General features: G+C 38.2%; 1 non-coding gene across 1 annotated transcript; it reads left to right on the top strand.

The window, feature by feature from the left end:
• The first annotated feature begins 609 nt into the window (after positions 1-609).
• Positions 610-681, top strand: TRNAQ-CUG (transfer RNA glutamine (anticodon CUG)). Its single transcript has one exon. It is a non-coding gene; the product is annotated as a tRNA-Gln (tRNA).
• Positions 682-11384: the final 10703 nt, after the last annotated feature.

Below are 11384 nucleotides of genomic sequence, written 5' to 3'. Positions count from 1 at the left end.
CTGACAACACCTCTCCCACATGTTCACCCTATCAAGAAACTAGATTCTAAATTTTAACACTAACTTACATTAAACATTTTTACTTTATTATAACTATATTTAAACTAAGTGGCAAGTACTAGCTACTACATAACTTTTGTTTAAATAATTAAAAATAAAATAAAATCTCACAAATCTCCACTGAATAATGTTTGGCCGGCTCCCTTGCTGGTGGTACTTGAGCATAATTTAATTGTTCAAACATTCAATGAATTATGGCGAGTGTTAACAACTTCGCTTCTATGCATTAAATTTATGAAATAAACGCCACGGATTGAATTCAAGGTGGTCGAACGAATCTGCCAGCCCTGGACGAGCTAAGAAGCAGCAGAAAACAAGTGAAAGAGCAGAACATCTTTCTACTTAATTAAATGTGCAACCACATTGATAAATTAGTGTAATCAACAATCCAAGAAAACCAATGTTAAACAATCCTCCTTGGCCACAAGGGATTTCCACCGTCCAACCCATTAGGCGTTCGCTGTCAAATGCCCATAAGATCTCCTATTATTACTAGTTTTACTCAAAATTATCTACTTAAATAAAAAATTTGGATAAACTAAATGTAATGGTCCCATGGTCTAGCGGTGAGGACATTGGACTCTGAATCCAGTAACCCGAGTTCAAATCTCGGTGGGACCTGTTTTGAATTTTGTGTTATGGAAAATTAATTAATGGGCGTGTTTGACCAATATGAAATAAATTTTAAATAATGCGCGTTTTGACAAATAGTAATTTTTGCGATATTTTCGTGTTATGGAAAATTAATTAATGGGCGTGGACAAATATGAAATAAATTTTAAATAATGGGCGTTTTGACAAATATTATTTTTTGCGGTTTTACAGATACATTATGTAATATGCATAACAAATTTTGGCTCTTAAATATTATTTATTTAAAACTTGTAAACATGCTTATTAGTAACACCAAACATGTTTACCAGGAATAGCAAGTACAAAAATGTTTTAAACAAATACATTATGCAAAAATAGCAAGTAAAACATGTTTAAAAAGTTGCATAATTACATTAAAATTTAAGTTACTCAAAAAACAATTATAAACGATTATAATTTTGAGATATTAATGATAATCAATGTAATGATATAAATTAAAAGATAAGTAAATACCAAAATATATCAATTGATGATAAATATATTAATTTTATTGAATATTTTATATTGTCAAGATTAAAAAAATCACAAATTATAATTTTATTTTATATTATTATTATTATTAAAAAATTAATATATGAGTTAAATATATATACAATTAAAAAACATGTAATAAGATTTTTAATTATGGAGATTCAAACCTGCTTTATTATGAAAATTTTTAATTTATAAGTAGACTTTGTTATTTTACCATGGCTTCTTAATACCAGAGGCCTAAAAACTAATAACTCATTTCATATGACACTTGTTCATGTGACATTTTTTTTTATTAATCAATTTAATTAAAAGGGTGGAAAGGACATAACTACTTTTGAGATAAATTTCAACATTTTTGTGACTACTAAGAATATTCTAGAATATTTTATGGAGGTTAAATCCCTAACATCCACATAATAATTATTGACAATTAAATTAAATTCAAAAAACTCTATTCCAAAATAGACACACCAATGTAACTAGCGCGTTGTTTTCCCATTTACACTTTAACCATTTTAGATATAGAAAAGCTTCCTAACTCTAAAGAGGACAATGTTGGGAGTAGATTGACAAGACCTTGATACAAAGAGATGGGCCCATCTCTTTGTATCAAGGTCTTGTCAATCTACTCCCAACATTGCCCTCTTTAGAATTAGGAAGCTTTTCTATATCTAAAATGGTTAAAGTGTAAATGGGAAAACAACACTAGTTTCATCTCTTTGTACCGGGTTCTTGTCAATCTACTCCCATCATTGCCCTCTTTAGAGTTAGGAAGCTTTTCAATATCTAAAATGGTTAAAGTGTAAATCGGAAACAACATTAGTTTGGTCAAGGATTCTTTCAATTGGAGCATACATAACAAGTCTTAGATATTCAACAATGTTTCTCGGAGATAAGTGGGAGGAATGTTGGGGATGGCAGAAACCCTTATGAATATCAAAGCATTAATGAAGGCATGCATTTTCCTTTTATTGGCTCTCTCCAAAAAGACACTCACTTGGGAATTTTTACAAAAACATGTAGGGATAGATCCTAATATCTACCTACTATGTAGAAATGGTGGAGAGAGTACGTACTCAATGTTGATAGATTGCCATTTTTCCTCAAGTATGGGATTTTGCCCTTACTCTAATTAGAGGATAATGGAATTGACATGAAGCGTCATTGGTTGAAGGTATAAAAAATTGGTTCAACAACCCACGGTGTTAGATCATACAACCCTTCCTACGTTAGTAACATGGGCCATCTAGGCTACAATAAGTGTATATATTTTCCAAGAGGAATTTTTTGAACTCCACTACATGTTTTCTATACACTGAAAATCACATTACTCCCTAAAAGTTAACAAACAATCCAAAGCCCCGATGCATATTATGACTTTGAACATAGACAAATTTATTACTTTGATTTTTTATTTTATTTTTACTTTTTTTGTTAATGGGGCTAGCTTTAGAAATCAAGGACCTGCTTGTGCTAAGGGAAGCATTTTCCTCTTTGACAATCGGAGGTCGCCCTTTGAAGGGACATCAACAACTATTCTAAGCTGCAAGATCTAGTATCTTTGCTCAAAATAACTTTCAAATTAAATCTCTTCATATTTTTGGTGACTCCAAATTGATAATTGGATGGTTGATGGGATTAATTAGAAAAGAAAATATTTCCTTAAGCCCCATTTTTTATTATGTTAGGTCTTTCAAGAATCATGCCACTATTTTGTCATTTAAGTATATCTATAAGGAACCGAATGAGCTGATAGATGGATTGTCAAAGTGTTAATTTGGCAGCTCAGTGACAAATTTCAATCATGGGACTAGATTCTTCTTTTTGAGAGGACCAATTTTGACTTTTAAAGCACTTGATTTGGACAAGGGAAAGTGTATTTTTGAATTGAAGCCCACATGTGCACAAAAGGACTAGTCGACCCAAAAGAGAAATTGGACCCCCTCGAATGGCTAAAAATACAAATCAAGTGACCCTCATTTGGAGATCATCAAACATTCTTATTTTCTCTTTCTTTTGTTTGGTTTGGTTCACACAAGTTTGAGGTTGATTCGCAGAAGTTGGTTCACGCAAGTACGAAATTGCATGGTTCAAAGCTCACATGTGTGATCTAGGGTTTTGGTTTCCAGCCACAGGGATGTCACAGGAAATTTTTAGTTATAAACATAGGCACACATGGTCATCTGTGCAGTTGGAATCTTCCAGCCACACGCATAACTCTTCTTCTGTGCGACTGAGATCTAGGGTTTGATTTTGACAGTTGACCACAAATGTTAACAATTGATCACAAGCTTCTGAAATAGGGATTTGATTAGTAGTATTGTTGAGTTAATCTCTTGGATGTTGTTTAGTTTATTTTGATGGACAATTTTTTGGTTGAAGATATGGATCATTGTACTCTCTCTTTGTTGAACATTTTATGACAATCTAATAAGAAGAATAATTTGATATGGTTTTCCACGTAGTGGGTTTTTCCTTGGTCTCCGAACAATCCCAATGTCTCTATGTGTGAATTATTTTCTTCTATTGTTCCTTAATGTTTTGTTGCATTGATGATGATATTGTTCTTTCTATATAATTTCATATGTTGTTGAATAATGTTGTAAAACTGAATATTGTTATGATGTTGTGGGGTGAGCTCTATATGTAAAAGATGAAATGCAATTATCTTAAGCAAAGAACAATTAGCCCTAAGAAAAATTAACATGGTATTGAAGCTGGGTTGAAGAAAATTCATTGAGGCCACCCTTATAAAGACACCATTGATGGAAGCAAGAGAAGATGGAGGACACCTAAAATAATATTAGGGCTTGAAAGAAACCCTAGGCAATTTTATTATTAGGGTTTGATGGATATCATGAGGTTAGGGTTTGGAAGAAACCCTAGATTATGATAAAGGCTTGTGTTTTGTAGTCTCAATTAGGCCTTGGTTATTGATGAAGTCAATGGATGTATTGAAGGCAACATCATTATATGAATTGTTGAAAATAGCAACAAGAAATGCTAAAAGTAGCACTGCTATAAATATCATTTTGGGATACATTCCAATTTTGGTTAGTCTTTGAACTAAAATTGAGAATTACAATTCGAATTTGATCTTAGCAGCTGTTTGTAAATTAATTAATTAATTCATCTTGATTTGATTAGTTGTAGGAAATCAAACATTAAGTCTATGTGAAGACATGCAAAAGTTTCTCCATTGATTGAGGAAGTTATCCCTTGATTAAGGAGATAAGGATGAGTTGTACCTTGAGTTGTAATTAGTTAGCTCAGTTAAATGAGTTAAGTCTAGTTAGATTAGTTCCAACAGTTTATGGAACTGATTGTGAGTTCAGTTAGTTAATGCATGCATGCATGTAACTGCTGCACTTCAGATAACTGAATATTCTCTCATAAATAACTCATGCATGTCAGTTCAGTCAGAGACCCAGTTGAGATCAGGTGATGGGACAATGTACTATCAGTTACGGGAATATTCCATGGAGGATATCTCTTACATGCAGAAGGAATTCATTCCTTGGAGATTGTGCAATTACTTTTGAGTTTAATGGTTGTGTGATGAGGCCAATTCACAGAAGTGGTGGCATTAGACCGCAAGAGAAACTGCGCAAAGAAACAGGAGGCTTGGAGGGCTGGAGGAAGGAATATGTTGTGTCTATTCAGTCTGTGAGCTGTATTGTTCGATTGTGCTGAGAGCTGGATGGCTTGTGAGCTGAAGCTTTGTATAATCTAAACATATTCCACTTGTATGATATTACAAAGATTGGGGTTTTAGGCTGAGACTTTCCCTAGAGTATTCTTCTGTGTTCATGTGTGATTGCTTTCTCATTCTCAGTTATATGTGTTCTATTTGATCTTGCTCATATTCGATTAAGCTTCCGCAAAGTTTGTTGTAGAAGTAGATCTTGTATTTTGCTTTAGTATATTGCATAATCTGTTGATCTACAGTGGGAAATTCTACATGGTATGAGAGCAAAGGTGATCAAAGGAGAGAACAGTATACAAAGAAGGGAGAAGTTCGAAGGTTGAAGTTCCTGAATATAGAGATCGAGTTCTTATCACATCTCAATTTCACCAATGGCGTTCAACGGTTTAAGACTCGATTATGCCCTTGATGGCAGCTCGAATTATATAGCCTGGAAGGATCGCATGGAAGCAGTATTAGAGGATAACGGCCTAAAGGACTTCATTGATTAAGAAATCCCCAAGCCGGAAGTGGCTAATCCTACAGAATTGGCGGAATGGAAGAAATGTGTGGCTATGGCAAGGAGAATCCTTCTGGAGGGAGTTCGAGACCACATAGGCTCGAGTCTCCATGGGAAGGAGACGCTGTTTTCAATGTGGAAAACATTGAAAGATCTATATCTGAACAACAAGGATTAGAGGAAGTTGGCGCTGAAAGACAAACTTCGGAAAATCAAGTGTGAAAAGGGCGACATGATCTCTACATATCTGAACAAGCTCACCACCTGCAGGGATGAGCTTGGAAGTGTAGGGATCACGACAACCAATGATGATATGGTGAGTCTAGCACTCCTCGGTCTTCCTAATAGCTGTCATAGCTACCAAGACTCAGTAAATGGAAGAGAGAAACTGCCAGATTGGGAACGACTTTGGTTGGATCTGATTCACGAGGAGATAAGAAGAAGCAACAGAGATGGATCCTCATCAAACCAAGATGATGAGGAAAATCTAGCCTTAGCGAGTAAGGCGAGGAAGGGGGAAGGGAAGGCGTCCCATTCCAAATCCAATTCTTCCTATGGTGGGAAGAAGTCTGAAAAATCGAAAGTGTGATGCTTTCATTGTCATGAAGTGGGCCATTATGCTACGAATTATCCACAGAAGAAATCCAAGAAGGGATCCTCGAAGGGATCAGATGGTGAGGCACTGGCCTCATAGTTTGAGTTGGCTTTCTCTCTCATCACATGCATGGTTTCATCCATGGTGGGATGTGTTTGGTACCTAGACAATGGAGCTTCATTCCACATGTCTGGTGACAAGAATATTTTCAGTACCCTGGAGGAGAAGGATCTCTAGATGCGAATTGAGATGGGTGATGATAGAAAGTACTGTGTTTCAGATGAAGGTATGGTTGTGTTTTAGAGGGAGCATGGAGCTCCTCTCACCTTGACTGATGTAAAGTATGTATCAGGTCTGAAGAAGAATCTTGTGTCTGTCTCTATGCTAGAAGATAAAGGCTATGATGCAGTCTTTAGTAAAGGAAAGGTATTCCTAAGGCATATCGGCACTGGACAGACCAAGAGGATCGGGATTCGAGTAAAGAATCTCTACAAGCTGGAGGTAGATGACTGTGCTACATTGAGTTCCAAAGCTGAGATGGTGCAGAGCTAAGATGTTGGTGAGCTATGACATAGAAGATTGGGCCACTTGCACCATGGGGCCCTAAAGATCATGCAGCAGATTTCCACTGGACTTCCCAAGGGAAAACTGGAGCAGAAGGATACATGCAAAGGTTGTACCTTGGGTAAGTATGTGAAATCTTCCTTTCAGGATCGAGACAGTAGAGCTGGAGCAATCCTGGAGCAAGTTCAAACAGATGTTTGTGGACCATTCTCTACAGCCTCCATTGCTAAACAAAGGTACTATGTTATTTTTATTGATGATTTTTCTCGTAGATGTTGGATCTACATTATGCAAAAGAAGGATCAGACCTTCTTGAGGTTTTGTGAGTTTAAAGGCTTGGTAGAAAAAGAATCTGGAAAGAAAATAAAGGCCTTGCGTAGCAACAATGGTGGAGAGTATGTATCCCAATAGTTTAAGGACTTCTTCGCTGCAGAAGGAATTAAACGGGAGTTGACAGCACCCCATAACCCACAGCAGAATGGGGTGGCCGAAAGGAAGAATAGATCGATTGTGGGAGCAGCTTGAGTGATGTTGCATGACTAAAGCCTACCACTTCATTTTGTAGAAATTTTGAATAATATGACACTTATTCACAGAGATTGTCCTGATTATACATTATTGCGGAATACATGCACAATACGTAACCTCCTCTATGTTCATCATCAATTTAGCAGCATTAGAAACAATGAAACATCAATTGCATGCACACATTAACACAGTATGTAACCCGGGGAAAGCATAAAGCTGAAAACCCCACACTATCTATATATTATATTGATAGAGAACATGTAACAATACATAGTACAATACTCCTCACAAGTACTCAGTACTATCTCCACCTGTTACACACAAACTAGCTCAGATATGATGCCTCAAATCTCCTCCACTGTTTTCCTGCCTCCACTGCGCAATCCTGCAAGAGAATAATGATGAATGGCTGAAGAAAACTTGTATTTCCTTGGCTGAACCACGCAATCCTCATTGGCATTACTCAATCCCATTGATTGTGCAAGATCTCATGCACAACTATAGTCACAACTGATAGCAATCTCAACCTCTAACACCTGTCTCCACTGAATTGTCCATGCATTGAGTTAACTGATGTATTCTTTAGTTGATTTATGAGTTAATAATTAGTGAATTAATTAACAATTAATTCACATCACTCATCATTAATCTATTTGTAGTTAGACTAATTACAACTAGTTTAACCAAGTCAAACTGAACACAACTCTATCAACTCCACAATCAACTCCACCAAACTCAACCACATGAGTTCTAACTGAAGTCCTGCATGCAATAGCTCAATTGACCCACAAGAAAAGCGTATTTCCTTCTGACAGCTGCATGTGCCACATCTGTAGCTCAAACTGAAGTGCTCCAAGAGGATAAGATAATGTTTATAGTCCAAATATTATTATGAGCTAATAATATTCGACTGTTCTATTTTTAGCCTGGCAGTCTAAAAATAGAAACCGCCCATATGTCTAAAAATAGAAGTCCATCTATTTTTACCAACATGACCAATCATCCACAAATAGCATCCTGCAACTCATAGACCATGATCCATATGTCTAAAAATAGACTTTGCGCCAAAAATAGCCTGCAGGCCCACTTAGTGAAGGCGACTCCTTTCCACTAAGCTCCATCATCTTGTTGCATTTTCAATACTCCCTCTCAACAAGATATGGATTATCTGCAACCCCTATCCTACAACTCTAGAATGTTCTGCATGAAACACATTTGCCCGGTCCACTTGCTCCAACAACGCTTGGAACAAAAACACTCCTAACTGACCACTCCGTTGGGCTAGGAACATACTCTGATGCTGAAGCTCTACCTGCTGCTGACAAGTGCTCCCTCTCTGACATCTACGCTATTGCAACATCTCCATGCATCTCGCACCATTGCACACCTCTCTGTGCCACCTAGCACTGTGCAAAACACTTGTGACTCTCGCATTGTTGTAGCCTGCTAGCTATGCGCTGTCTTGGGATTCCCTGCACTGTCGCTCTCTCTGCTGCTCCATCCGCATCTGTCTCTACCCAATCAGTCAGTTCCTGCTACTCCACATCGGGGCTCCCGTAGCAAGGTCTCATCCAAGAGGTTGGGTACCTCAAGGATCCTGCCCATCCTCCTTGGGACAATCAATCCACATCACCCCACCTCCTACCTGGAGGTATGGCTACATATGATCCCTCTGCCCACCTGGCTCAAAGTTTCCCCCTACTAGAGGTCTCTGCATGAGTAGATGTCTCTACTCGATCTCCTCTCAGCTTCCCTTGGTGTGGCTGCTCCACAACCTCCTGAAGCTGTTGCACCAATCGTGGCTCCTCCATAATCGTCTGAGACTTCTTCTGGATTTGCATGTTGAGAGGTAATATACGCTCCCTCTCAACCACCAAGTCTCCATCAGTTGCCTCGCTGCTCAAGGCTTTGCATGCATCTTGAACCTCAAGAGCATACAGGTTCTTGACTCGTGAACTAATTTTCTTCACCTGTCTAGTGATGATGTGTCTAAGGAAAAAGTTTCCCTTACTGAAGACTACATCATAGCCTCTATCTTCCAGCATCACGATCGACACCAAGTTTCTCTTCAGTCTTGGTACATACTTGACATCGGTCAAGGTAAGGCGAGCTCCATGCTCCCTCTGAAAAATAACCTTGCCTACACCTGAGACACTATACTTCTCATCATTACCCATTGCTATGAGTATCTGGAGATATTTCTCCTCCAAAGTACTGAACAAACTCTTGTCACCCGTCATGTTGAAAGAAGCTCCACTATCAAGAAACCAACCACTTCCCACCATGGATGAAACCATGCATGCGAAGAGTGTGAAATCCAGCTCAAACTATGAAGCAAGTGCCTCACCTTCAGATCCTTCCTCGGATCCCTTCTTGGATTTCCTCTATGGACAATTTGCAGCATAATGGCCACCTCATGACAACGAAAGCATCGCACTTTCGATTTGCCAACCTTCTTCCCATCATTGGAAGAACTGGATTCGGAAAGAGAACCCTTCTCCTTCCCCTTCTTTGCTTTGGCAGCCAAAGTGCAATTTTCTTCATTAGATGCCTTTGATGAAGATCTGTCCCTGGTATTCCGCCTGATCTCCTCTTGCACAAGATCCGACCAAAGACTCTCCCATCCTAGCAATTTCTCCCGACCATTGACAGGCTCCTGATAGGAATGCCAACTCTTCAGAAGACCAAGGAGAGCTAAGCTCACCAAGTCCTCATCATCAACAGTCACCCCCACACTTCCCAGCTCATCCCGACATTGGGTGAACTTTGTGAGATACTTGGGCATACTGTCTGCATTCTCACACTTAATGTTTCTGAGTTTATCCTTGAGCACCAACTTCCTCTGGTCGCTCTTGCTTTGGAATAGATCTGTCAACGCTTTCCACATCAAGTATGGAGAAGCCTTTCCATGCAGGCTGGATACAATGTGATCCTTCACGCCCTCCAACAGAATCCTTCGACACTTTGTTGTCTTCTTTTGCTAAGCCTAAATGTGAGCAGCATCAGTAGGCTTTGGGACCTCGACCTCTATGAAATCCTTCAACCCATTGTCATCTAACACCGCCTCCATCCTATCCTTCCATGCAATATAGTTCGAGCTGCCCTCAAGAGCATACTCCAATCGCAATTCGTTGAAAGACATTGCAACGTTGACACCAAGAAAACATTGCTGCAAATTTGAATTCCACCAGCTCAACAACTCAACCGCCTCTGATCTAAAATTCGTGAGAACAAAGTATTTCTCGTACAGAGATTGACTGAGATTTTACCGGATATCTCACCTTCCAAAGGAAGGATGAATCTAGAGGCTACCTGGCCTGATTACAGACTCTGCCTGAAGAAATAAAATGTAAACACTTTGTGAATAATAGATCTGATGATCAATAGCTCTGATACCATGTAGAAATTTTGAATAATATGACACTTATTCACAGAGATTATCCCGATTATACACTATTGCGAAATACATGCACAATATATAACCTCCTCTACGTTGATCATCAATTTAGCAGCATCAAAAACAATGAAACATTAATCGCATGCACAAATTAACACAGTATGTAACCCAGGGAAAGCATACAGCTGAAAACCCCACACTATCTGTATATTATATTGATAGAGAACATGTAACAATACATAGTACAGTACTCCTCACAAGTACTCAGTACTGAATCCACTTGTTACACACAAACTAGCTCAGATCCGATGCCTCAAATCTCCTCCACTGTTCGCCTACCTCCACTGCGCAATCCTGCAAGAGAATAATGATGAATGGCTGAAGAAAACTCATATTTCCTTGGCTGAACCACGCAATCCTCATTGGCATTACTCAATCCCATTGATTGTGCAAGATCTCATGCACAACTATAGTCATAATTGATAGCAATCTCAACCTCTAACACCTGTCTCCACTGAACTATCCATGCACTGAGTTAACTGATGTATTCTTTAGTTGATTTATGAGTTAATAATTAGTGAGTTAATTAACAATTAATTCACATCACTCATCATTAGTCTATTTTCAGTTAGACTAATTACAACTAGTTTAACAAAGTCAAACTGAACAGAACTCCATCAACTCCACAATCAACTCCACCAAACTCAACCACATGAGTTCTAACTGAAGTCCTGCATGCAATAGCTCAACTAACCCACAAGAAAAGTGTATTTCCTTCTGACAGCTGCATGTGCCACATCTGTAGCTCAAACTGAAGTGCTCCAAGAGGATAAGATAATGTTTATAGTCCAAATATTATTATGAGCTAATAATATTCGACTGTTCTATTTTTAGCTTGGCAGTCTAA

This window comes from Pinus tabuliformis, chromosome 9 (assembly GCF_031772625.1).
Source record: "Pinus tabuliformis cultivar Carrire ecotype Pingquan chromosome 9, CPIR1, whole genome shotgun sequence".
Lineage (NCBI taxonomy): Eukaryota > Viridiplantae > Streptophyta > Pinopsida > Pinales > Pinaceae > Pinus > Pinus tabuliformis.
Note: the sequence above shows the minus strand (reverse complement) of the source record. Positions and strands in the feature narration are given on the sequence as shown.